The 27,273-nt window shown below is 44.7% G+C and overlaps 5 pseudogenes across 5 annotated transcripts; all 5 read right to left on the bottom strand.

The window, feature by feature from the left end:
- Positions 1-622: 622 nt before the first annotated feature.
- On the bottom strand, positions 623-2,041 carry LOC309656556 (E3 ubiquitin-protein ligase makorin-1 pseudogene; annotated as a pseudogene). The gene has a single exon. The product of its transcript is annotated as an E3 ubiquitin-protein ligase makorin-1 pseudogene (transcript).
- Positions 2,042-6,896: 4,855 nt separating this feature from the next.
- Positions 6,897-8,315, bottom strand: LOC309656557 (E3 ubiquitin-protein ligase makorin-1 pseudogene; annotated as a pseudogene). The gene has a single exon. The product of its transcript is annotated as an E3 ubiquitin-protein ligase makorin-1 pseudogene (transcript).
- Positions 8,316-13,174: 4,859 nt separating this feature from the next.
- LOC309656590 (E3 ubiquitin-protein ligase makorin-1 pseudogene) lies at positions 13,175-14,593 on the bottom strand (annotated as a pseudogene). Its single transcript has one exon. The product of its transcript is annotated as an E3 ubiquitin-protein ligase makorin-1 pseudogene (transcript).
- Positions 14,594-19,514: 4,921 nt separating this feature from the next.
- On the bottom strand, positions 19,515-20,933 carry LOC309656581 (E3 ubiquitin-protein ligase makorin-1 pseudogene; annotated as a pseudogene). Its single transcript has 2 exons — positions 19,851-20,933; positions 19,515-19,716 (listed from the first exon to the last, which is right to left on the bottom strand). The product of its transcript is annotated as an E3 ubiquitin-protein ligase makorin-1 pseudogene (transcript).
- A 4,921-nt stretch (positions 20,934-25,854) lies between these two features.
- LOC309656589 (E3 ubiquitin-protein ligase makorin-1 pseudogene) lies at positions 25,855-27,273 on the bottom strand (annotated as a pseudogene). Its single transcript has one exon. The product of its transcript is annotated as an E3 ubiquitin-protein ligase makorin-1 pseudogene (transcript).

Below are 27,273 nucleotides of genomic sequence, written 5' to 3'. Positions count from 1 at the left end.
GTAAAAATCTCAACACAGTCGCACCTGGTTCTGGTTACCCAGCAGTAATACATGTGTGCAATTAAACAAGAGACGAAAACCACAGAACGAGTGCACAGGGTGGGGATTCCAGGGCAGGGAACAGATATAAAAACACAGATGTGCAGAATTCACCAGAAACCTCAAGCATCCGCCTAAGTCTATAGCAGAAGGCTACATGCCACAGTTCAGATCCTTCACCTATCACCCCAATTCTTGGACCCAAAAGCAGGGCCAATGCTGTTACTTTTGAACCTGGGGTCCTCAAAAATGAGTACTGGAAATTCGGAAATGCTACCCTTGAACTGTGTGAATCTGGCTGAAAACAGATGACGCAGCAAACCTACACTCTGTCTGACCGTTAAATTCATGTTACAAGAAAACTAACTTTAAGATTCATTGTGGAACTTTTTTAAACAGAGAAAACAACATACTCCTTGGGGAAAGGTGAGGGATTGAGAAGACAGGCCCTGGGTAAAAATTATTACGACAGCACCTGGACTTGAGAGGCCTGCCTAGAAGAGAACCACGGGCACTGCTGCCACCAGCGGGGAGGGCTGCCGTCTGAGGCTCAGCAGACCAGTTCACACGCCCAGCAAAGCTGCTATAGATCCAAGTCATAAAAATCTTCCAGCTCATCGTGAAACAAGTCCCACTCGTCTTCAGAGTCTGTCAGGTCGTCGTCCCCACCTGCAGCCAAAAGCACAAGCAACATCTCGCCCAGCTCAAAGGTGACAACCTCTTCTTCGTCGTTGTCAAAGGGGTTGCCGTTCTCTCTTTCCTCAATGAGCTCCCAGAAGTGGTTCCTTCGTTGGGCCCGCTATGTGCTTGATGTTCCCACTTTCTGTCTCTGTGGCTCCTCTCTACGGCATCAGGGTACGCATGCTTGTAAACGCAGTTCCCTCCAAATGGGCAGCTCCCACGTCCTTCTTCAAAATACCTGCACGCCTTGTTGCTCATTGCCTCCTTGTATTTCTGAATGAGTTTCTGCTTCTTTTCTTTCTCCTCCACCCAGTCCTCACTTGGAATGACAATGTTAGATGTGATCCGGCATTCTGGGCAGTACTTTATGATCTTGCTCTCAAATTGCTTAGCACTCCTCCACTTGCGAATACACTTGAGACAGTAGGTGTGGTTGCAGTTGGAGAGGATTCCGAAGCGGCGCTCGCGGGGGTTGGCTTTCTCATAGACCACCTCCATGCAGATCCCACACACCAGGTCCTTGCTGTGCTGCACAGCAAACGAGAGCTCCATGTCCTTCTCATGGGCCTCGATGCAAGATTTTATATGTTGTGATCTTTGGGCAGCATCCACTGGATGGAAGACCTGCAGCCCACACATATCACACGCGTCTCCATGGAGATACACACAGTTCTCCCCATATCGGCACTCTCCCACTGCAGCATAGGGGCAGATCTGCTTCTTTGTTTCCACTGCAATTTGCTCCTTCTCTGATTCTTCCTTGGTCACTGAGCCCTGCAGGGGTGCTTCAGTGGAGGAAGGGGCAGTACGGCCACAGTAGGGCTGCCCAGGAACAAACTCAATGGCGTTCACCCAGTCTTCTGAACGCGCTCCTACAGTTGAAAAGTTTGAATTTCTTGACTCAGCTTCGCCCATATGCATTTCACCAATCTGTCCAACTACTGATGAGAGACTTGAGGAAGCAGCAAGGGGTGACTTTGCAGTTAGATCTGTAGCAGTTGCAATGGCTTGCTGTGTTCATATTTGCAGCGGTCTCCGTACCCTCGCTGAAAATACTTGTACACTACACCATATGGACTGTCAGAGAGGTCACGTGAGTATCGACAGTTATCTCCTTCCTTACAAACCCCATGCATGAAATACCTGCAGGTGACCTGTTTGGTCCCGCCGCCGCCGCTGCCGTCGCTGTCAAATCCCGTGCCCCCAGGGACGGGGAGGTGACTGTGGGGATAGGGGTGGGGGAGGCCGCTGCCACTGCCGCCCCTGCCGCTCCTTCTCCTGAAGTTGTGGCTGTTGTTCCCGGAGCTGCAGCCTCCGCCATTACTGTTTATCCCACACAGCAGTGGCGCCGGAACTTCCGGGATCACATAATTCCGGTCCGGCTGAGGGGGGAGAAGGCGGCGAGGCGAGGGGTGGGAAGGGGAGGGACACTGAGGCGCCCGCTCACTCCCCTCTGGCCCGCGTCACGTCTCTGAGCACTCTCGCCGCTCGAACTGCGGGCCGGAGCCCGAGCACCCCCTTCTCATTACTTCTTGTTCGTATTTTTAAGTAAATTTTTATTTTTTATCACAGCAAATTTGATTACAATATTTTGTTTGCTCTAGGTGTGCAAGATGTGGTTCTTTCACACATATACATATATCTATTCTTCTTCGTATCCTTTTCCCATGTAGGTTATGACACAATGTTGAGTAGTCTTCTCTTGGTATTCTGTAGGTCTTTGGTGATTCTGTATTTCACATGTGTTTGTATATCTCTGTTAACCCCAATACCGTAATGTATCCAATCCTCACACACCTTTCCATTTGGTGAACCATAAGTTTGTTTAATGAATCTGTGATTGCCTTTCTCTGTGGAAATATCTTCATTGGTATCAATTTTTTGGTAACACCTACAAGTGATAGGATAGGATATGTGTCTTTCGCTTTCTCACTTACTACAAGTTGCGTGATTACTTCTAGACTCATCTATAGTGCTGCAAATGGCCTTGTTTCATTTTTTCGCTAGCTAATATTCCATCTCTACATGCAGCAGTTCTTCTTTGTCCCCCCATCTGTTGGTGGACTTTTTGGTTACTTCCATATCTTGGCTATTGTAATACTGTGCAGTGCAGTTTTGCCTGCCTGTGTCTTTCCAGTTCTGTCTTCAGAGGGTATAGGTCCAGGAAGGGGCCTGCTGGATCATATGGTAGCTCAATATTTCCCTTTTAAAGGCACCTCCATTCAGTTCTCATTAGTGGCTCTTTCCAAGTTACGTCCCTCTTAAAGTTGAGCGTATGCATTTCTCCACAACACCTTCAGCATTTATTGTTTATAGTTTTCTTGCTGATGGTTATTCTGACTGGTTTGAGATAATACCTCTTTGTGGTTGAATTTGCATGTGTCTCATAATCCGTTGAAATTGAGCTTTAAGGCACGTGCTTTTATTTTTCAATCTGTGATTACAGCTTAGTTCTTCAAAGTGTTTTCTTAAAGTATGTGTCACATTTTGAAATGCTTTGGCCATTTACCTCCCTCTAAATATTTTGAGGGCAGGTTTCATTTACAGCCCTGCCGTACTTGTTCATATGAAGTGAGCATTAGCACAGGTTTCAAAGCTGCTTTTGCAGGTAACGGCCAGAGGACGGCAGCCTCTCTACGTCCCCCACTCTGGTAACTAGGGAAACAGCCCTCACGGCCAGTGGTGTTCCTCGGTTATAAATTAGAGTGGAATGTGCCCGGATAAACCCACAAAAGCGGATGTCTCCTTACTTTTGTTTGTTTTTTAAATTTAATTTATAGTTTTTATTGGAGTAATATTCCATTGTGTACATAGACCACTTCTTCTTGGTGCATTCCTGTATTGATGGATATTTTCGTTGCTTCCAAGTGTTGGCTATGGTAAATATTGCTGGAGTGCAGGATTGCCAGCCTGTGACTTTTTGATTCTCATTTCTCAGGGGTTACGCCCAGCACTGGGTGTGAATGATTGACCTGTAGCTCAATGTTCAAAGCACCTCCATTGTGTTTTCATTAGTGGCTCTTACCACGTCCCCCATAGAAGAGAGGGTAAGCATCTCTCCACAATCACTTCAGCATTTATTGTTTGCAGCATTTTTGCTAATGGCCATTCTGACTGCTGTGAGCTGATCGGTTTTTGTAATTTGGCTTTGCATGTCTTTAAAAATTCCTAAAATTCATCATTTTTCCTCGCCTTTTTGTTTTCTGTTAAAAAAAAATGTGAGTACAATATACCTCCTGAAATTGTCATCTTGAAAGGTTGCCCTCTTTTGAAACTTTGGTTGATTTTCGACCCCAGGAATTTTTGGAGGGCAGGAGTCATTTAAATAAATGCAAGTTTGGTGAATATTTAGTGACCTTTAGCAATGTGTTTAAGCTGCTGTTGTGGGAAATGGCCACAAGGAGGCCTCATTTCTCCGTTCACAAATCTGGGTACTAAGGCAGCAGAGCCTTCCAGGAAGTCGTGTTCCGAGGTTTTAAATTAGAATGGAATGTGCCAGGAGAAACCCCCATAAGTTTATGTCTCCTTACTTCTTCTTGGTTTTTTTTTTTACTTTTTTTAATCGGGGTAAAGATTAGACTATTGTTTGTCCTAGGTGTACAGAATCTGGTTCATTTGTACATTGTATATGTCTATTCTTGTACAGATCCTCTTCCCATGTAAAATACTACAGAGTGTTCTGTAGACCTCCCTTGCTATATGGTCGGTCTTTTTGATAAATGTATATAATATGTATACGTATAGTAACACTTATCTTAATTTATCCATTCCCCCCACCTTTCCTTTTACATGAGCATAGTTTGTTTTCTAATTCTGTGAGCGTCTTTCTCTGTGGAAATATGTTCATTTGTGTCAGTTTTTAGCTAACCCCTGTAAGTGATATCATAGGATATAGGTCTTTTGCTTTCCGACTTACATCATGTTTGGTGATTATCCCCAGGTTCACCTGTGGTGCCTCAAAGAGCAGTGTTTCATTGTTTTCCATGGCTAATATTCCATTGTGTACATGGACCACTTCTTCTTTATCCATTCACCTGTTGAAGAACATTTTGGTTGCTTCACTGTCTTGGCTATTGTGAATAAGGCTGCAGTGCAGCTTTTGCAGCCTATGTCTTCTCGATTCTGGTCTTCTCAGGTGAGAGGCCCAGTGGCGTGCCTGCTGGATTAAATGGTACCTCAATTTTTACTTTTTAATGCAGCTCCTTTCTGTTCTCATTGTTGGCTCTTACGACTTTACGTCTCACCAGCAGGTAGAGGGTACACAGTTCTCTAAAGCCCCTTTAGCATTTATTGTTTGTAGACTTTTTGCTGATGGTCAGTCGACTGGTGTGCGTTGAAACCTTTTTGTAGATTAGATTGCATGAGTCTAATATTTCCTGAGGTTGAGCTTTTATCCATTTTCCTGTTTTTTTTAAAGAGAGTGAGTAAAACTTCACTCTACATACTATCTTCTTGAAAAATTGGCCTGTTTTGAATTGTTTTGTCCATTCCTTACCTCAGCACAATTTTTGAGGGCAGGTGTCCTTTATGGCCCCGAGTCCTTCTGAATGTTAATGACCATTAGCTGTGGGTGTAAAGTCGCTCTTGTGGGAAACGGCCACAAGGTGGCAGCATTTCTCCTTTTCAAATCTGGTTACTAATGCAACAGAGCATTAATTGAAGTGGTGTTCTAGGTTGTAAACTAGAATGGAATGTGCCAGGAAAAAGCCCTTTAAGTTTATGTCTCATTACTTCTTTTTTTGGGGGGGAGGGAGGTTTTAAATTGTTTTATTTGGGAAAAGTGCGTCTTACAAAAGGGCTGCTGAAAAAGACAGAGACCCCTGTAAGAATTACTTGTTTTTGCTTAACGTGAAAGTATGAGTGGTATCCAAGGCATCAAAGCAGTAGATGGACAAATCAGGTTTATCTCCAAGTTACTTTCAGGAAATAGAGCAACGGAGGGATTACCACCCCTCCGTCCCCTTTTAGTGGAGAAACATGACTTACTACTTCAAACCAATTACTCCACTACAGGAAACACCTTAGAACATAGTTTTGAATCACACCTGTCTAGCTGCAAAGCTCAGGGATGGCATGAGGCAAATACCCACACAAACGGACCCAACAACCCGACAACAAAACCCCTCAAATGAGGACAAAGGCTTGTCAAAAAGTGCCTGGACTAGAAAGTCTAGGAGATCATAAATCATTAAATACAACTGTGTAACTGAGACCCAATGTGTGTTAATACATGAGATAACCAGATAGTTGAACCTCTATGGCTAAGCCCATTTCCCTATGTATATAGACAGAGCTAGCCCTGCTCTATTAACAGCTACCAATATACTGCTTTGTTCTTTAAGATCTATTTGCCACACGAGGCTGAAACCAGTAAACTTGAGTTTTTCCACTAAGGCTACAGACACTGCATCTATGCAGGGATGAGAAGCTTGTTGCACACTCACACGTACCAAGTCTATCAGCCCTTGGGAGTCAACTTCCAACTCTGCATTTATTTTATTCCGCTATATCTTTATATGTGTTCTTTCACAATTTTCCTATCAGGCTAAACACAGTAAAAATCTCAACACAGTCGCACCTGGTTCTGGTTACCCAGCAGTAGTACATGTGTGCAATTAAACAAGAGACGAAAACCACAGAACGAGTGCACAGGGTGGGGATTCCAGGGCAGGGAACAGATATAAAAACACAGATGTGCAGAATTCACCAGAAACCTCAAGCATCCGCCTAAGTCTATAGCAGAAGGCTACATGCCACAGTTCAGATCCTTCACCTATCACCCCAATTCTTGGACCCAAAAGCAGGGCCAATGCTGTTACTTTTGAACCTGGGGTCCTCAAAAATGAGTACTGGAAATCCGGAAATGCTACCCTTGAACTGTGTGAATCTGGCTGAAAACAGATGACGCAGCAAACCTACACTCTGTCTGACCGTTAAATTCATGTTACAAGAAAACTAACTTTAAGATTCATTGTGGAACTTTTTTAAACAGAGAAAACAACATACTCCTTGAGGAAAGGTGAGGGATTGAGAAGACAGGCCCTGGGTAAAAATTATTACGACAGCACCTGGACTTGAGAGGCCTGCCTAGAAGAGAACCACGGGCACTGCTGCCACCAGCGGGGAGGGCTGCCGTCTGAGGCTCAGCAGACCAGTTCACACGCCCAGCAAAGCTGCTATAGATCCAAGTCATAAAAATCTTCCAGCTCATCGTGAAACAAGTCCCACTCGTCTTCAGAGTCTGTCAGGTCGTCGTCCCCACCTGCAGCCAAAAGCACAAGCAACATCTCGCCCAGCTCAAAGGTGACAACCTCTTCTTCGTCGTTGTCAAAGGGGTTGCCGTTCTCTCTTTCCTCAATGAGCTCCCAGAAGTGGTTCCTTCGTTGGGCCCGCTATGTGCTTGATGTTCCCACTTTCTGTCTCTGTGGCTCCTCTCTACGGCATCAGGGTACGCATGCTTGTAAACGCAGTTCCCTCCAAATGGGCAGCTCCCACGTCCTTCTTCAAAATACCTGCACGCCTTGTTGCTCATTGCCTCCTTGTATTTCTGAATGAGTTTCTGCTTCTTTTCTTTCTCCTCCACCCAGTCCTCACTTGGAATGAAAATGTTAGATGTGATCCAGCATTCTGGGCAGTACTTTATGATCTTGCTCTCAAATTGCTTAGCACTCCTCCACTTGCGAATACACTTGAGACAGTAGGTGTGGCTGCAGTTGGAGAGGATTCCGAAGCGGCGCTCGCGGGGGTTGGCTTTCTCATAGACCACCTCCATGCAGATCCCACACACCATGTCCTTGCTGTGCTGCACAGCAAACGAGAGCTCCATGTCCTTCTCATGGGCCTCGATGCAAGATTTTATATGTTGTGATCTTTGGGCAGCATCCACTGGATGGAAGACCTGCAGCCCACACATATCACACGCGTCTCCATGGAGATACACACAGTTCTCCCCATATCGGCACTCTCCCACTGCAGCATAGGGGCAGATCTGCTTCTTTGTTTCCACTGCAATTTGCTCCTTCTCTGATTCTTCCTTGGTCACTGAGCCCTGCAGGGGTGCTTCAGTGGAGGAAGGGGCAGTACGGCCACAGTAGGGCTGCCCAGGAACAAACTCAATGGCGTTCACCCAGTCTTCTGAACGCGCTCCTACAGTTGAAAAGTTTGAATTTCTTGACTCAGCTTCGCCCATATGCATTTCACCAATCTGTCCAACTACTGATGAGAGACTTGAGGAAGCAGCAAGGGGTGACTTTGCAGTTAGATCTGTAGCAGTTGCAATGGCTTGCTGTGTTCATATTTGCAGCGGTCTCCGTACCCTCGCTGAAAATACTTGTACACTACACCATATGGACTGTCAGAGAGGTCACGTGAGTATCGACAGTTATCTCCTTCCTTACAAACCCCATGCATGAAATACCTGCAGGTGACCTGTTTGGTCCCGCCGCCGCCGCTGCCGTCGCTGTCAAATCCCGTGCCCCCAGGGACGGGGAGGTGACTGTGGGGATAGGGGTGGGGGAGGCCGCTGCCACCGCCGCCCCTGCCGCTCCTGCTCCTGATGTTGTGGCTGTTGTTCCCGGAGCTGCAGCCTCCGCCATTACTGTTTATCCCACACAGCAGTGGCGCCGGAACTTCCGGGATCACATAATTCCGGTCCGGCTGAGGGGGGAGAAGGCGGCGAGGCGAGGGGTGGGAAGGGGAGGGACACTGAGGCGCCCGCTCACTCCCCTCTGGCCCGCGTCGCGTCTCTGAGCACTCTCGCCGCTCGAACTGCGGGCCGGAGCCCGAGCACCCCCTTCTCATTACTTCTTGTTCGTATTTTTAAGTAAATTTTTATTTTTTATCACAGCAAATTTGATTACAATATTTTGTTTGCTCTAGGTGTGCAAGATGTGGTTCTTTCACACATATACATATATCTATTCTTCTTCGTATCCTTTTCCCATGTAGGTTATGACACAATGTTGAGTAGTCTTCTCTTGGTATTCTGTAGGTCTTTGGTGATTCTGTATTTCACATGTGTTTGTATATCTCTGTTAACCCCAATACCGTAATGTATCCAATCCTCACACACCTTTCCATTTGGTGAACCATAAGTTTGTTTAATGAATCTGTGATTGCCTTTCTCTGTGGAAATATCTTCATTGGTATCAATTTTTTGGTAACACCTACAAGTGATAGGATAGGATATGTGTCTTTCGCTTTCTCACTTACTACAAGTTGCGTGATTACTTCTAGACTCATCTATGGTGCTGCAAATGGCCTTGTTTCATTTTTTCGCTAGCTAATATTCCATCTCTACATGTAGCAGTTCTTCTTTGTCCCCCCATCTGTTGGTGGACTTTTTGGTTACTTCCATATCTTGGCTATTGTAATACTGTGCAGTGCAGTTTTGCCTGCCTGTGTCTTTCCAGTTCTGTCTTCAGAGGGTATAGGTCCAGGAAGGGGCCTGCTGGATCATATGGTAGCTCAATATTTCCCTTTTAAAGGCACCTCCATTCAGTTCTCATTAGTGGCTCTTTCCAAGTTACGTCCCTCTTAAAGTTGAGCGTATGCATTTCTCCACAACACCTTCAGCATTTATTGTTTATAGTTTTCTTGCTGATGGTTATTCTGACTGGTTTGAGATAATACCTCTTTGTGGTTGAATTTGCATGTGTCTCATAATCCGTTGAAATTGAGCTTTAAGGCACGTGCTTTTATTTTTCAATCTGTGATTACAGCTTAGTTCTTCAAAGTGTTTTCTTAAAGTATGTGTCACATTTTGAAATGCTTTGGCCATTTACCTCCCTCTAAACATTTTGAGGGCAGGTTTCATTTACAGCCCTGCCGTACTTGTTCATATGAAGTGAGCATTAGCACAGGTTTCAAAGCTGCTTTTGCAGGTAACGGCCAGAGGACGGCAGCCTCTCTACGTCCCCCACTCTGGTAACTAGGGAAACAACCCTCCCGGCCAGTGGTGTTCCTCGGTTATAAATTAGAGTGGAATGTGCCCGGATAAACCCACAAAAGCGGATGTCTCCTTACTTTTGTTTGTTTTTTAAATTTAATTTATAGTTTTTATTGGAGTAATATTCCATTGTGTACATAGACCACTTCTTCTTGGTGCATTCCTGTATTGATGGATATTTTCGTTGCTTCCAAGTGTTGGCTATGGTAAATATTGCTGGAGTGCAGGATTGCCAGCCTGTGACTTTTTGATTCTCATTTCTCAGGGGTTACGCCCAGCACTGGGTGTGAATGATTGACCTGTAGCTCAATGTTCAAAGCACCTCCATTGTGTTTTCATTAGTGGCTCTTACCACGTCCCCCATAGAAGAGAGTGTAAGCATCTCTCCACAATCACTTCAGCATTTATTGTTTGCAGCATTTTTGCTAATGGCCATTCTGACTGCTGTGAGCTGATCGGTTTTTGTAATTTGGGTTTGCATGTCTTTAAAAATTCCTAAAATTCATCATTTTTCCTCGCCTTTTTGTTTTCTGTTAAAAAAAATGTGAGTACAATATACCTCTTGAAATTGTCATCTTGAAAGGTTGCCCTCTTTTGAAACTTTGGTCGATTTTCGACCCCAGGAATTTTTAGAGGGCAGGAGTCATTTAAATAAATGCAAGTTTGGTGAATATTTAGTGACCTTTAGCAATGTGTTTAAACTGCTGTTGTGGGAAATGGCCACAAGGAGGCCTCATTTCTCCGTTCCCAAATCTGGGTACTAAGGCAGCAGAGCCTTCCAGGAAGTCGTGTTCCTAGGTTTTAAATTAGAATGGAATGTGCCAGGAGAAACCCCCATAAGTTTATGTCTCCTTACTTCTTCTTGGTTTTTTTTTTTACTTTTTTTAATCGGGGTAAAGATTAGACTATTGTTTGTCCTAGGTGTACAGAATCTGGTTCATTTGTACATTGTATATGTCTATTCTTGTACAGATCCTCTTCCCATGTAAAATACTACAGAGTGTTCTGTAGACCTCCCTTGCTATATGGTCGGTCTTTTTGATAAATGTATATAATATGTATTTGTATACGTATAGTAACACTCATCTTAATTTATCCATTCCCCCCACCTTTCCTTTTACATGAGCATAGTTTGTTTTCTAATTCTGTGAGCGTCTTTCTCTGTGGAAATATGTTCATTTGTGTCAGTTTTTAGCTAACCCCTGTAAGTGATATCATAGGATATAGGTCTTTTGCTTTCCGACTTACATCATGTTTGGTGATTATCCCCAGGTTCACCTGTGGTGCCTCAAAGAGCAGTGTTTCATTGTTTTCCATGGCTAATATTCCATTGTGTACATGGACCACTTCTTCTTTATCCATTCACCTGTTGAAGAACATTTTGGTTGCTTCACTGTCTTGGCTATTGTGAATAAGGCTGCAGTGCAGCTTTTGCAGCCTATGTCTTCTCGATTCTGGTCTTCTCAGGTGAGAGGCCCAGTGGCGTGCCTGCTGGATTAAATGGTACCTCAATTTTTACTTTTTAATGCAGCTCCTTTCTGTTCTCATTGTTGGCTCTTACGACTTTACGTCTCACCAGCAGGTAGAGGGTACACAGTTCTCTAAAGCCCCTTTAGCATTTATTGTTTGTAGACTTTTTGCTGATGGTCAGTCGACTGGTGTGCGTTGAAACCTTTTTGTAGATTAGATTGCATGAGTCTAATATTTCCTGAGGTTGAGCTTTTATCCATTTTCCTGTTTTTTTAAAGAGAGTGAGTAAAACTTCACTCTTCATACTATCTTCTTGAAAAATTGGCCTGTTTTGAATTGTTTTGTCCATTCCTTACCTCAGCACAATTTTTGAGGGCAGGTGTCCTTTATGGCCCCGAGTCCTTCTGAATGTTAATGACCATTAGCTGTGGGTGTAAAGTCGCTCTTGTGGGAAACGGCCACAAGGCGGCAGCATTTCTCCTTTTCAAATCTGGTTACTAATGCAACAGAGCATTAATTGAAGTGGTGTTCTAGGTTGTAAACTAGAATGGAATGTGCCAGGAAAAAGCCCTTTAAGTTTATGTCTCATTACTTCTTTTTTTGGGGGGGAGGGAGGTTTAAAATTGTTTTATTTGGGAAAAGTGCGTCTTACAAAAGGGCTGCTGAAAAAGACAGAGACCCCTGCAAGAATTACTTGTTTTTGCTTAACGTGAAAGTATGAGTGGTATCCAAGGCATCAAAGCAGTAGATGGACAAATCAGGTTTATCTCCAAGTTACTTTCAGGAAATAGAGCAACGGAGGGATTACCACCCCTCCGTCCCCTTTTAGTGGAGAAACATGACTTACTACTGCAAACCAATTACTCCACTACAGGAAACACCTTAGAACATAATTTTGAATCACACCTGTCTAGCTGCAAAGCTCAGGGATGGCATGAGGCAAATACCCACACAAACGGACCCAACAACCCGACAACAAAACCCCTCAAATGAGGACAAAGGCTTGTCAAAAAGTGCCTGGACTAGAAAGTCTAGGAGATCATAAATCATTAAATACAACTGTGTAACTGAGACCCAATGTGTGTTAATACATGAGATAACCAGATAGTTGAACCTCTATGGCTAAGCCCATTTCCCTATGTATATAGACAGAGCTAGGCCTGCTCTATTAACAGCTACCAATATACTGCTTTGTTCTTTAAGATCTATTTGCCACACGAGGCTGAAACCAGTAAACTTGAGTTTTTCCACTAAGGCTACAGACACTGCATCTATGCAGGGATGAGAATCTTGTTGCACACTCACACGAACCAAGTCTATCAGCCCTTGGGAGTCAACTTCCAACTCTGCATTTATTTTATTCCGCTATATCTTTATATGTGTTCTTTCACAATTTTCCTATCAGGCTAAACACAGTAAAAATCTCAACACAGTCGCACCTGGTTCTGGTTACCCAGCAGTAGTACATGTGTGCAATTAAACAAGAGACGAAAACCACAGAACGAGTGCACAGGGTGGGGATTCCAGGGCAGGGAACAGATATAAAAACACAGATGTGCAGAATTCACCAGAAACCTCAAGCATCCGCCTAAGTCTATAGCAGAAGGCTACATGCCACAGTTCAGATCCTTCACCTATCACCCCAATTCTTGGACCCAAAAGCAGGGCCAATGCTGTTACTTTTGAACCTGGGGTCCTCAAAAATGAGTACTGGAAATCCGGAAATGCTACCCTTGAACTGTGTGAATCTGGCTGAAAACAGATGACGCAGCAAACCTACACTCTGTCTGACCGTTAAATTCATGTTACAAGAAAACTAAATTTAAGATTCATTGTGGAACTTTTTTAAACAGAGAAAACAACATACTCCTTGGGGAAAGGTGAGGGATTGAGAAGACAGGCCCTGGGTAAAAATTATTACGACAGCACCTGGACTTGAGAGGCCTGCCTAGAAGAGAACCACGGGCACTGCTGCCACCAGCGGGGAGGGCTGCCGTCTGAGGCTCAGCAGACCAGTTCACACGCCCAGCAAAGCTGCTATAGATCCAAGTCATAAAAATCTTCCAGCTCATCGTGAAACAAGTCCCACTCGTCTTCAGAGTCTGTCAGGTCGTCGTCCCCACCTGCAGCCAAAAGCACAAGCAACATCTCGCCCAGCTCAAAGGTGACAACCTCTTCTTCGTCGTTGTCAAAGGGGTTGCCGTTCTCTCTTTCCTCAATGAGCTCCCAGAAGTGGTTCCTTCGTTGGGCCCGCTATGTGCTTGATGTTCCCACTTTCTGTCTCTGTGGCTCCTCTCTACGGCATCAGGGTACGCATGCTTGTAAACGCAGTTCCCTCCAAATGGGCAGCTCCCACGTCCTTCTTCAAAATACCTGCACGCCTTGTTGCTCATTGCCTCCTTGTATTTCTGAATGAGTTTCTGCTTCTTTTCTTTCTCCTCCACCCAGTCCTCACTTGGAATGACAATGTTAGATGTGATCCAGCATTCTGGGCAGTACTTTATGATCTTGCTCTCAAATTGCTTAGCACTCCTCCACTTGCGAATACACTTGAGACAGTAGGTGTGGCTGCAGTTGGAGAGGATTCCGAAGCAGCGCTCGCGGGGGTTGGCTTTCTCATAGACCACCTCCATGCAGATCCCACACACCATGTCCTTGCTGTGCTGCACAGCAAACGAGAGCTCCATGTCCTTCTCATGGGCCTCGATGCAAGATTTTATATGTTGTGATCTTTGGGCAGCATCCACTGGATGGAAGACCTGCAGCCCACACATATCACACGCGTCTCCATGGAGATACACACAGTTCTCCCCATATCGGCACTCTCCCACTGCAGCATAGGGGCAGATCTGCTTCTTTGTTTCCACTGCAATTTGCTCCTTCTCTGATTCTTCCTTGGTCACTGAGCCCTGCAGGGGTGCTTCAGTGGAGGAAGGGGCAGTACGGCCACAGTAGGGCTGCCCAGGAACAAACTCAATGGCGTTCACCCAGTCTTCTGAACGCGCTCCTACAGTTGAAAAGTTTGAATTTCTTGACTCAGCTTCGCCCATATGCATTTCACCAATCTGTCCAACTACTGATGAGAGACTTGAGGAAGCAGCAAGGGGTGACTTTGCAGTTAGATCTGTAGCAGTTGCAATGGCTTGCTGTGTTCATATTTGCAGCGGTCTCCGTACCCTCGCTGAAAATACTTGTACACTACACCATATGGACTGTCAGAGAGGTCACGTGAGTATCGACAGTTATCTCCTTCCTTACAAACCCCATGCATGAAATACCTGCAGGTGACCTGTTTGGTCCCGCCGCCGCCGCTGCCGTCGCTGTCAAATCCCGTGCCCCCAGGGACGGGGAGGTGACTGTGGGGATAGGGGTGGGGGAGGCCGCTGCCACCGCCGCCCCTGCCGCTCCTGCTCCTGATGTTGTGACTGTTGTTCCCGGAGCTGCAGCCTCCGCCATTACTGTTTATCCCACACAGCAGTGGCGCCGGAACTTCCGGGATCACATAATTCCGGTCCGGCTGAGGGGGGAGAAGGCGGCGAGGCGAGGGGTGGGAAGGGGAGGGACACTGAGGCGCCCGCGCACTCCCCTCTGGCCCGCGTCGCGTCTCTGAGCACTCTCGCCGCTCGAACTGCGGGCCGGAGCCCGAGCACCCCCTTCTCATTACTTCTTGTTCGTATTTTTAAGTAAATTTTTATTTTTTATCACAGCAAATTTGATTACAATATTTTGTTTGCTCTAGGTGTGCAAGATGTGGTTCTTTCACACATATACATATATCTATTCTTCTTCGTATCCTTTTCCCATGTAGGTTATGACACAATGTTGAGTAGTCTTCTCTTGGTATTCTGTAGGTCTTTGGTGATTCTGTATTTCACATGTGTTTGTATATCTCTGTTAACCCCAATACCGTAATGTATCCAATCCTCACACACCTTTCCATTTGGTGAACCATAAGTTTGTTTAATGAATCTGTGATTGCCTTTCTCTGTGGAAATATCTTCATTGGTATCAATTTTTTGGTAACACCTACAAGTGATAGGATAGGATATGTGTCTTTCGCTTTCTCACTTACTACAAGTTGCGTGATTACTTCTAGACTCATCTATGGTGCTGCAAATGGCCTTGTTTCATTTTTTCGCTAGCTAATATTCCATCTCTACATGTAGCAGTTCTTCTTTGTCCCCCCATCTGTTGGTGGACTTTTTGGTTACTTCCATATCTTGGCTATTGTAATACTGTGCAGTGCAGTTTTGCCTGCCTGTGTCTTTCCAGTTCTGTCTTCAGAGGGTATAGGTCCAGGAAGGGGCCTGCTGGATCATATGGTAGCTCAATATTTCCCTTTTAAAGGCACCTCCATTCAGTTCTCATTAGTGGCTCTTTCCAAGTTACGTCCCTCTTAAAGCTGAGCGTATGCATTTCTCCACAACACCTTCAGCATTTATTGTTTATAGTTTTCTTGCTGATGGTTATTCTGACTGGTTTGAGATAATACCTCTTTGTGGTTGAATTTGCATGTGTCTCATAATCCGTTGAAATTGAGCTTTAAGGCACGTGCTTTTATTTTTCAATCTGTGATTACAGCTTAGTTCTTCAAAGTGTTTTCTTAAAGTATGTGTCACATTTTGAAATGCTTTGGCCATTTACCTCCCTCTAAACATTTTGAGGGCAGGTTTCATTTACAGCCCTGCCGTACTTGTTCATATGAAGTGAGCATTAGCACAGGTTTCAAAGCTGCTTTTGCAGGTAACGGCCAGAGGACGGCAGCCTCTCTACGTCCCCCACTCTGGTAACTAGGGAAACAACCCTCCCGGCCAGTGGTGTTCCTCGGTTATAAATTAGAGTGGAATGTGCCCGGATAAACCCACAAAAGCGGATGTCTCCTTACTTTTGTTTGTTTTTTAAATTTAATTTATAGTTTTTATTGGAGTAATATTCCATTGTGTACATAGACCACTTCTTCTTGGTGCATTCCTGTATTGATGGATATTTTCGTTGCTTCCAAGTGTTGGCTATGGTAAATATTGCTGGAGTGCAGGATTGCCAGCCTGTGACTTTTTGATTCTCATTTCTCAGGGGTTACGCCCAGCACTGGGTGTGAATGATTGACCTGTAGCTCAATGTTCAAAGCACCTCCATTGTGTTTTCATTAGTGGCTCTTACCACGTCCCCCATAGAAGAGAGGGTAAGCATCTCTCCACAATCACTTCAGCATTTATTGTTTGCAGCATTTTTGCTAATGGCCATTCTGACTGCTGTGAGCTGATCGGTTTTTGTAATTTGGGTTTGCATGTCTTTAAAAATTCCTAAAATTCATCATTTTTCCTCGCCTTTTTGTTTTCTGTTAAAAAAAATGTGAGTACAATATACCTCTTGAAATTGTCATCTTGAAAGGTTGCCCTCTTTTGAAACATTGGTCGATTTTCGACCCCAGGAATTTTTAGAGGGCAGGAGTCATTTAAATAAATGCAAGTTTGGTGAATATTTAGTGACCTTTAGCAATGTGTTTAAGCTGCTGTTGTGGGAAATGGCCACAAGGAGGCCTCATTTCTCCGTTCCCAAATCTGGGTACTAAGGCAGCAGAGCCTTCCAGGAAGTCCTGTTCCTAGGTTTTAAATTAGAATGGAATGTGCCAGGAGAAACCCCCATAAGTTTATGTCTCCTTACTTCTTCTTGGTTTTTTTTTTTACTTTTTTTAATCGGGGTAAAGATTAGACTATTGTTTGTCCTAGGTGTACAGAATCTGGTTCATTTGTACATTGTATATGTCTATTCTTGTACAGATCCTCTTCCCATGTAAAATACTACAGAGTGTTCTGTAGACCTCCCTTGCTATATGGTCGGTCTTTTTGATAAATGTATATAATATGTATTTGTATACGTATAGTAACACTAATCTTAATTTATCCATTCCCCCCACCTTTCCTTTTACATGAGCATAGTTTGTTTTCTAATTCTGTGAGCGTCTTTCTCTGTGGAAATATGTTCATTTGTGTCAGTTTTTAGCTAACCCCTGTAAGTGATATCATAGGATATAGGTCTTTTGCTTTCCGACTTACATCATGTTTGGTGATTATCCCCAGGTTCACCTGTGGTGCCTCAAAGAGCAGTGTTTCATTGTTTTCCATGGCTAATATTCCATTGTGTACATGGACCACTTCTTCTTTATCCATTCACCTGTTGAAGAACATTTTGGTTGCTTCACTGTCTTGGCTATTGTGAATAAGGCTGCAGTGCAGCTTTTGCAGCCTATGCCTTCTCGATTCTGGTCTTCTCAGGTGAGAGGCCCAGTGGCGTGCCTGCTGGATTAAATGGTACCTCAATTTTTACTTTTTAATGCAGCTCCTTTCTGTTCTCATTGTTGGCTCTTACGACTTTACGTCTCACCAGCAGGTAGAGGGTACACAGTTCTCTAAAGCCCCTTTAGCATTTATTGTTTGTAGACTTTTTGCTGATGGTCAGTCGACTGGTGTGCGTTGAAACCTTTTTGTAGATTAGATTGCATGAGTCTAATATTTCCTGAGGTTGAGCTTTTATCCATTTTCCTGTTTTTTTTAAAGAGAGTGAGTAAAACTTCACTCTTCATACTATCTTCTTGAAAAATTGGCCTGTTTTGAATTGTTTTGTCCATTCCTTACCTCAGCACAATTTTTGAGGGCAGGTGTCCTTTATGGCCCTGAGTCCTTCTGAATGTTAATGACCATTAGCTGTGGGTGTAAAGTCGCTCTTGTGGGAAACGGCCACAAGGCGGCAGCATTTCTCCTTTTCAAATCTGGTTACTAATGCAACAGAGCATTAATTGAAGTGGTGTTCTAGGTTGTAAACTAGAATGGAATGTGCCAGGAAAAAGCCCTTTAAGTTTATGTCTCATTACTTCTTTTTTTGGGGGGGAGGGAGGTTTAAAATTGTTTTATTTGGGAAAAGTGCGTCTTACAAAAGGGCTGCTGAAAAAGACAGAGACCCCTGCAAGAATTACTTGTTTTTGCTTAACGTGAAAGTATGAGTGGTATCCAAGGGATCAAAGCAGTAGATGGACAAATCAGGTTTATCTCCAAGTTACTTTCAGGAAATAGAGCAACAAAATGCAAATTTATATTTTCTGATCAAGGAATTCTTCTAACAATTTAACTTTAGCTTATCTCGTGGATTACCACCCCTCCGTCCCCTTTTAGTGGAAAAACATGACTTACTACTGCAAACCAATTACTCCACTACAGGAAACACCTTAGAACATAGTTTTGAATCACACCTGTCTAGCTGCAAAGCTCAGGGATGGCATGAGGCAAATACCCACACAAACGGACCCAACAACCCGACAACAAAACCCCTCAAATGAGGACAAAGGCTTGTCAAAAAGTGCCTGGACTAGAAAGTCTAGGAGATCATAAATCATTAAATACAACTGTGTAACTGAGACCCAATGTGTGTTAATACATGAGATAACCAGATAGTTGAACCTCTATGGCTAAGCCCATTTCCCTATGTATATAGACAGAGCTAGCCCTGCTCTATTAACAGCTACCAATATACTGCTTTGTTCTTTAAGATCTATTTGCCACACGAGGCTGAAACCAGTAAACTTGAGTTTTTCCACTAAGGCTACAGACACTGCATCTATGCAGGGATGAGAAGCTTGTTGCACACTCACACGTACCAAGTCTATCAGCCCTTGGGAGTCAACTTCCAACTCTGCATTTATTTTATTCCGCTATATCTTTATATGTGTTCTTTCACAATTTTCCTATCAGGCTAAACACAGTAAAAATCTCAACACAGTCGCACCTGGTTCTGGTTACCCAGCAGTAGTACTTGTGTGCAATTAAACAAGAGACGAAAACCACAGAACGAGTGCACAGGGTGGGGATTCCAGGGCAGGGAACAGATATAAAAACACAGATGTGCAGAATTCACCAGAAACCTCAAGCATCCGCCTAAGTCTATAGCAGAAGGCTACATGCCACAGTTCAGATCCTTCACCTATCACCCCAATTCTTGGACCCAAAAGCAGGGCCAATGCTGTTACTTTTGAACCTGGGGTCCTCAAAAATGAGTACTGGAAATCCGGAAATGCTACCCTTGAACTGTGTGAATCTGGCTGAAAACAGATGATGCAGCAAACCTACACTCTGTCTGACCGTTAAATTCATGTTACAAGAAAACTAACTTTAAGATTCATTGTGGAACTTTTTTAAACAGAGAAAACAACATACTCCTTGGGGAAAGGTGAGGGATTGAGAAGACAGGCCCTGGGTAAAAATTATTACGACAGCACCTGGACTTGAGAGGCCTGCCTAGAAGAGAACCACGGGCACTGCTGCCACCAGCGGGGAGGGCTGCCGTCTGAGGCTCAGCAGACCAGTTCACACGCCCAGCAAAGCTGCTATAGATCCAAGTCATAAAAATCTTCCAGCTCATCGTGAAACAAGTCCCACTCGTCTTCAGAGTCTGTCAGGTCGTCGTCCCCACCTGCAGCCAAAAGCACAAGCAACATCTCGCCCAGCTCAAAGGTGACAACCTCTTCTTCGTCGTTGTCAAAGGGGTTGCCGTTCTCTCTTTCCTCAATGAGCTCCCAGAAGTGGTTCCTTTGTTGGGCCCGCTATGTGCTTGATGTTCCCACTTTCTGCCTCTGTGGCTCCTCTCTACGGCATCAGGGTACGCATACTTGTAAACGCAGTTCCCTCCAAATGGGCAGCTCCCACGTCCTTCTTCAAAATACCTGCACGCCTTGTTGCTCATTGCCTCCTTGTATTTCTGAATGAGTTTCTGCTTCTTTTCTTTCTCCTCCACCCAGTCCTCACTTGGAATGACAATGTTAGATGTGATCCAGCATTCTGGGCAGTACTTTATGATCTTGCTCTCAAATTGCTTAGCACTCCTCCACTTGCGAATACACTTGAGACAGTAGGTGTGGCTGCAGTTGGAGAGGATTCCGAAGCGGCGCTCGCGGGGGTTGGCTTTCTCATAGACCACCTCCATGCAGATCCCACACACCATGTCCTTGCTGTGCTGCACAGCAAACGAGAGCTCCATGTCCTTCTCATGGGCCTCGATGCAAGATTTTATATGTTGTGATCTTTGGGCAGCATCCACTGGATGGAAGACCTGCAGCCCACACATATCACACGCGTCTCCATGGAGATACACACAGTTCTCCCCATATCGGCACTCTCCCACTGCAGCATAGGGGCAGATCTGCTTCTTTGTTTCCACTGCAATTTGCTCCTTCTCTGATTCTTCCTTGGTCACTGAGCCCTGCAGGGGTGCTTCAGTGGAGGAAGGGGCAGTACGGCCACAGTAGGGCTGCCCAGGAACAAACTCAATGGCGTTCACCCAGTCTTCTGAACGCGCTCCTACAGTTGAAAAGTTTGAATTTCTTGACTCAGCTTCGCCCATATGCATTTCACCAATCTGTCCAACTACTGATGAGAGACTTGAGGAAGCAGCAAGGGGTGACTTTGCAGTTAGATCTGTAGCAGTTGCAATGGCTTGCTGTGTTCATATTTGCAGCGGTCTCCGTACCCTCGCTGAAAATACTTGTACACTACACCATATGGACTGTCAGAGAGGTCACGTGAGTATCGACAGTTATCTCCTTCCTTACAAACCACATGCATGAAATACCTGCAGGTGACCTGTTTGGTCCCGCCGCCGCCGCTGCCGTCGCTGTCAAATCCCGTGCCCCCAGGGACGGGGAGGTGACTGTGGGGATAGGGGTGGGGGAGGCCGCTGCCACCGCTGCCCCTGCCGCTCCTGCTCCTGATGTTGTGGCTGTTGTTCCCGGAGCTGCAGCCTCCGCCATTACTGTTTATCCCACACAGCAGTGGCGCCGGAACTTCCGGGATCACATAATTCCGTTCCGGCTGAGGGGGGAGAAGGCGGCGAGGCGAGGGGTGGGAAGGGGAGGGACACTGAGGCGCCCGCTCACTCCCCTCTGGCCCGCGTCGCGTCTCTGAGCACTCTCGCCGCTCGAACTGCGGGCCGGAGCCCGAGCACCCCCTTCTCATTACTTCTTGTTCGTATTTTTAAGTAAATTTTTATTTTTTATCACAGCAAATTTGATTACAATATTTTGTTTGCTCTAGGTGTGCAAGATGTGGTTCTTTCACACATATACATATATCTATTCTTCTTCGTATCCTTTTCCCATGTAGGTTATGACACAATGTTGAGTAGTCTTCTCTTGGTATTCTGTAGGTCTTTGGTGATTCTGTATTTCACATGTGTTTGTATATCTCTGTTAACCCCAATACCGTAATGTATCCAATCCTCACACACCTTTCCATTTGGTGAACCATAAGTTTGTTTAATGAATCTGTGATTGCCTTTCTCTGTGGAAATATCTTCATTGGTATCAATTTTTTGGTAACACCTACAAGTGATAGGATAGGATATGTGTCTTTCGCTTTCTCACTTACTACAAGTTGCGTGATTACTTCTAGACTCATCTATGGTGCTGCAAATGGCCTTGTTTCATTTTTTCGCTAGCTAATATTCCATCTCTACATGTAGCAGTTCTTCTTTGTCCCCCCATCTGTTGGTGGACTTTTTGGTTACTTCCATATCTTGGCTATTGTAATACTGTGCAGTGCAGTTTTGCCTGCCTGTGTCTTTCCAGTTCTGTCTTCAGAGGGTATAGGTCCAGGAAGGGGCCTGCTGGATCATATGGTAGCTCAATATTTCCCTTTTAAAGGCACCTCCATTCAGTTCTCATTAGTGGCTCTTTCCAAGTTACGTCCCTCTTAAAGCTGAGCGTATGCATTTCTCCACAACACCTTCAGCATTTATTGTTTATAGTTTTCTTGCTGATGGTTATTCTGACTGGTTTGAGATAATACCTCTTTGTGGTTGAATTTGCATGTGTCTCATAATCCGTTGAAATTGAGCTTTAAGGCACGTGCTTTTATTTTTCAATCTGTGATTACAGCTTAGTTCTTCAAAGTGTTTTCTTAAAGTATGTGTCACATTTTGAAATGCTTTGGCCATTTACCTCCCTCTAAACATTTTGAGGGCAGGTTTCATTTACAGCCCTGCCGTACTTGTTCATATGAAGTGAGCATTAGCACAGGTTTCAAAGCTGCTTTTGCAGGTAACGGCCAGAGGACGGCAGCCTCTCTACGTCCCCCACTCTGGTAACTAGGGAAACAACCCTCCCGGCCAGTGGTGTTCCTCGGTTATAAATTAGAGTGGAATGTGCCCGGATAAACCCACAAAAGCGGATGTCTCCTTACTTTTGTTTGTTTTTTAAATTTAATTTATAGTTTTTATTGGAGTAATATTCCATTGTGTACATAGACCACTTCTTCTTGGTGCATTCCTGTATTGATGGATATTTTCGTTGCTTCCAAGTGTTGGCTATGGTAAATATTGCTGGAGTGCAGGATTGCCAGCCTGTGACTTTTTGATTCTCATTTCTCAGGGGTTACGCCCAGCACTGGGTGTGAATGATTGACCTGTAGCTCAATGTTCAAAGCACCTCCATTGTGTTTTCATTAGTGGCTCTTACCACGTCCCCCATAGAAGAGAGGGTAAGCATCTCTCCACAATCACTTCAGCATTTATTGTTTGCAGCATTTTTGCTAATGGCCATTCTGACTGCTGTGAGCTGATCGGTTTTTGTAATTTGGGTTTGCATGTCTTTAAAAATTCCTAAAATTCATCATTTTTCCTCGCCTTTTTGTTTTCTGTTAAAAAAAATGTGAGTACAATATACCTCTTGAAATTGTCATCTTGAAAGGTTGCCCTCTTTTGAAACATTGGTCGATTTTCGACCCCAGGAATTTTTAGAGGGCAGGAGTCATTTAAATAAATGCAAGTTTGGTGAATATTTAGTGACCTTTAGCAATGTGTTTAAGCTGCTGTTGTGGGAAATGGCCACAAGGAGGCCTCATTTCTCCGTTCCCAAATCTGGGTACTAAGGCAGCAGAGCCTTCCAGGAAGTCGTGTTCCTAGGTTTTAAATTAGAATGGAATGTGCCAGGAGAAACCCCCATAAGTTTATGTCTCCTTACTTCTTCTTGGTTTTTTTTTTTACTTTTTTTAATCGGGGTAAAGATTAGACTATTGTTTGTCCTAGGTGTACAGAATCTGGTTCATTTGTACATTGTATATGTCTATTCTTGTACAGATCCTCTTCCCATGTAAAATACTACAGAGTGTTCTGTAGACCTCCCTTGCTATATGGTCGGTCTTTTTGATAAATGTATATAATATGTATTTGTATACGTATAGTAACACTAATCTTAATTTATCCATTCCCCCCACCTTTCCTTTTACATGAGCATAGTTTGTTTTCTAATTCTGTGAGCGTCTTTCTCTGTGGAAATATGTTCATTTGTGTCAGTTTTTAGCTAACCCCTGTAAGTGATATCATAGGATATAGGTCTTTTGCTTTCCGACTTACATCATGTTTGGTGATTATCCCCAGGTTCACCTGTGGTGCCTCAAAGAGCAGTGTTTCATTGTTTTCCATGGCTAATATTCCATTGTGTACATGGACCACTTCTTCTTTATCCATTCACCTGTTGAAGAACATTTTGGTTGCTTCACTGTCCTGGCTATTGTGAATAAGGCTGCAGTGCAGCTTTTGCAGCCTATGCCTTCTCGATTCTGGTCTTCTCAGGTGAGAGGCCCAGTGGCGTGCCTGCTGGATTAAATGGTACCTCAATTTTTACTTTTTAATGCAGCTCCTTTCTGTTCTCATTGTTGGCTCTTACGACTTTACGTCTCACCAGCAGGTAGAGGGTACACAGTTCTCTAAAGCCCCTTTAGCATTTATTGTTTGTAGACTTTTTGCTGATGGTCAGTCGACTGGTGTGCGTTGAAACCTTTTTGTAGATTAGATTGCATGAGTCTAATATTTCCTGAGGTTGAGCTTTTATCCATTTTCCTGTTTTTTTTAAAGAGAGTGAGTAAAACTTCACTCTTCATACTATCTTCTTGAAAAATTGGCCTGTTTTGAATTGTTTTGTCCATTCCTTACCTCAGCACAATTTTTGAGGGCAGCTGTCCTTTATGGCCCCGAGTCCTTGTGAATGTTAATGACCATTAGCTGTGGGTGTAAAGTCGCTCTTGTGGGAAACGGCCACAAGGCGGCAGCATTTCTCCTTTTCAAATCTGGTTACTAATGCAACAGAGCCTTAATTGAAGTGGTGTTCTAGGTTGTAAACTAGAATGGAATGTGCCAGGAAAAAGCCCTTTAAGTTTATGTCTCATTACTTCTTTTTTTGGGGGGGAGGGAGGTTTAAAATTGTTTTATTTGGGAAAAGTGCGTCTTACAAAAGGGCTGCTGAAAAAGACAGAGACCCCTGCAAGAATTACTTGTTTTTGCTTAACGTGAAAGTATGAGTGGTATCCAAGGGATCAAAGCAGTAGATGGACAAATCAGGTTTATCTCCAAGTTACTTTCAGGAAATAGAGCAACAAAACGCAAATTTATATTTTCTGATCAAGGAATTCTTCTAACAATTTAACTTTAGCTTATCTCGTGGATTACCACCCCTCCGTCCCCTTTTAGTGGAAAAACATGACTTACTACTGCAAACCAATTACTCCACTACAGGAAACACCTTAGAACATAGTTTTGAATCACACCTGTCTAGCTGCAAAGCTCAGGGATGGCATGAGGCAAATACCCACACAAACGGACCCAACAACCCGACAACAAAACCCCTCAAATGAGGACAAAGGCTTGTCAAAAAGTGCCTGGACTAGAAAGTCTAGGAGATCATAAAACATTAAATACAACTGTGTAACTGAGACCCAATGTGTGTTAATACATGAGATAACCAGATAGTTGAACCTCTATGGCTAAGCCCATTTCCCTATTTATATAGACAGAGCTAGCCCTGCTCTATTAACAGCTACCAATATACTGCTTTGTTCTTTAAGATCTATTTGCCACACGAGGCTGAAACCAGTAAACTTGAGTTTTTCCACTAAGGCTACAGACACTGCATCTATGCAGGGATGAGAAGCTTGTTGCACACTCACACGTACCAAGTCTATCAGCCCTTGGGAGTCAACTTCCAACTCTGCATTTATTTTATTCCGCTATATCTTTATATGTGTTCTTTCACAATTTTCCTATCAGGCTAAACACAGTAAAAATCTCAACACAGTCGCACCTGGTTCTGGTTACCCAGCAGTAGTACTTGTGTGCAATTAAACAAGAGACGAAAACCACAGAACGAGTGCACAGGGTGGGGATTCCAGGGCAGGGAACAGATATAAAAACACAGATGTGCAGAATTCACCAGAAACCTCAAGCATCCGCCTAAGTCTATAGCAGAAGGCTACATGCCACAGTTCAGATCCTTCACCTATCACCCCAATTCTTGGACCCAAAAGCAGGGCCAATGCTGTTACTTTTGAACCTGGGGTCCTCAAAAATGAGTACTGGAAATCCGGAAATGCTACCCTTGAACTGTGTGAATCTGGCTGAAAACAGATGACGCAGCAAACCTACACTCTGTCTGACCGTTAAATTCATGTTACAAGAAAACTAACTTTAAGATTCATTGTGGAACTTTTTTAAACAGAGAAAACAACATACTCCTTGGGGAAAGGTGAGGGATTGAGAAGACAGGCCCTGGGTAAAAATTATTACGACAGCACCTGGACTTGAGAGGCCTGCCTAGAAGAGAACCACGGGCACTGCTGCCACCAGCGGGGAGGGCTGCCGTCTGAGGCTCAGCAGACCAGTTCACACGCCCAGCAAAGCTGCTATAGATCCAAGTCATAAAAATCTTCCAGCTCATCGTGAAACAAGTCCCACTCGTCTTCAGAGTCTGTCAGGTCGTCGTCCCCACCTGCAGCCAAAAGCACAAGCAACATCTCGCCCAGCTCAAAGGTGACAACCTCTTCTTCGTCGTTGTCAAAGGGGTTGCCGTTCTCTCTTTCCTCAATGAGCTCCCAGAAGTGGTTCCTTCGTTGGGCCCGCTATGTGCTTGATGTTCCCACTTTCTGCCTCTGTGGCTCCTCTCTACGGCATCAGGGTACGCATACTTGTAAACGCAGTTCCCTCCAAATGGGCAGCTCCCACGTCCTTCTTCAAAATACCTGCACGCCTTGTTGCTCATTGCCTCCTTGTATTTCTGAATGAGTTTCTGCTTCTTTTCTTTCTCCTCCACCCAGTCCTCACTTGGAATGACAATGTTAGATGTGATCCAGCATTCTGGGCAATACTTTATGATCTTGCTCTCAAATTGCTTAGCACTCCTCCACTTGCGAATACACTTGAGACAGTAGGTGTGGCTGCAGTTGGAGAGGATTCCGAAGCGGCGCTCGCGGGGGTTGGCTTTCTCATAGACCACCTCCATGCAGATCCCACACACCATGTCCTTGCTGTGCTGCACAGCAAACGAGAGCTCCATGTCCTTCTCATGGGCCTCGATGCAAGATTTTATATGTTGTGATCTTTGGGCAGCATCCACTGGATGGAAGACCTGCAGCCCACACATATCACACGCGTCTCCATGGAGATACACACAGTTCTCCCCATATCGGCACTCTCCCACTGCAGCATAGGGGCAGATCTGCTTCTTTGTTTCCACTGCAATTTGCTCCTTCTCTGATTCTTCCTTGGTCACTGAGCCCTGCAGGGGTGCTTCAGTGGAGGAAGGGGCAGTACGGCCACAGTAGGGCTGCCCAGGAACAAACTCAATGGCGTTCACCCAGTCTTCTGAATGCGCTCCTACAGTTGAAAAGTTTGAATTTCTTGACTCAGCTTCGCCCATATGCATTTCACCAATCTGTCCAACTACTGATGAGAGACTTGAGGAAGCAGCAAGGGGTGACTTTGCAGTTAGATCTGTAGCAGTTGCAATGGCTTGCTGTGTTCATATTTGCAGCGGTCTCCGTACCCTCGCTGAAAATACTTGTACACTACACCATATGGACTGTCAGAGAGGTCACGTGAGTATCGACAGTTATCTCCTTCCTTACAAACCCCATGCATGAAATACCTGCAGGTGACCTGTTTGGTCCCGCCGCCGCCGCTGCCGTCGCTGTCAAATCCCGTGCCCCCAGGGACGGGGAGGTGACTGTGGGGATAGGGGTGGGGGAGGCCGCTGCCACCGCCGCCCCTGCCGCTCCTGCTCCTGATGTTGTGGCTGTTGTTCCCGGAGCTGCAGCCTCCGCCAT

This window comes from Balaenoptera physalus (genome assembly GCF_965194825.1).
Source record: "Balaenoptera physalus genome assembly, contig: SUPER_2_unloc_15, whole genome shotgun sequence".
In the NCBI taxonomy this organism is placed as follows: domain Eukaryota; kingdom Metazoa; phylum Chordata; class Mammalia; order Artiodactyla; family Balaenopteridae; genus Balaenoptera; species Balaenoptera physalus.
This window is presented reverse-complemented; position numbering and strand designations above follow the sequence as displayed.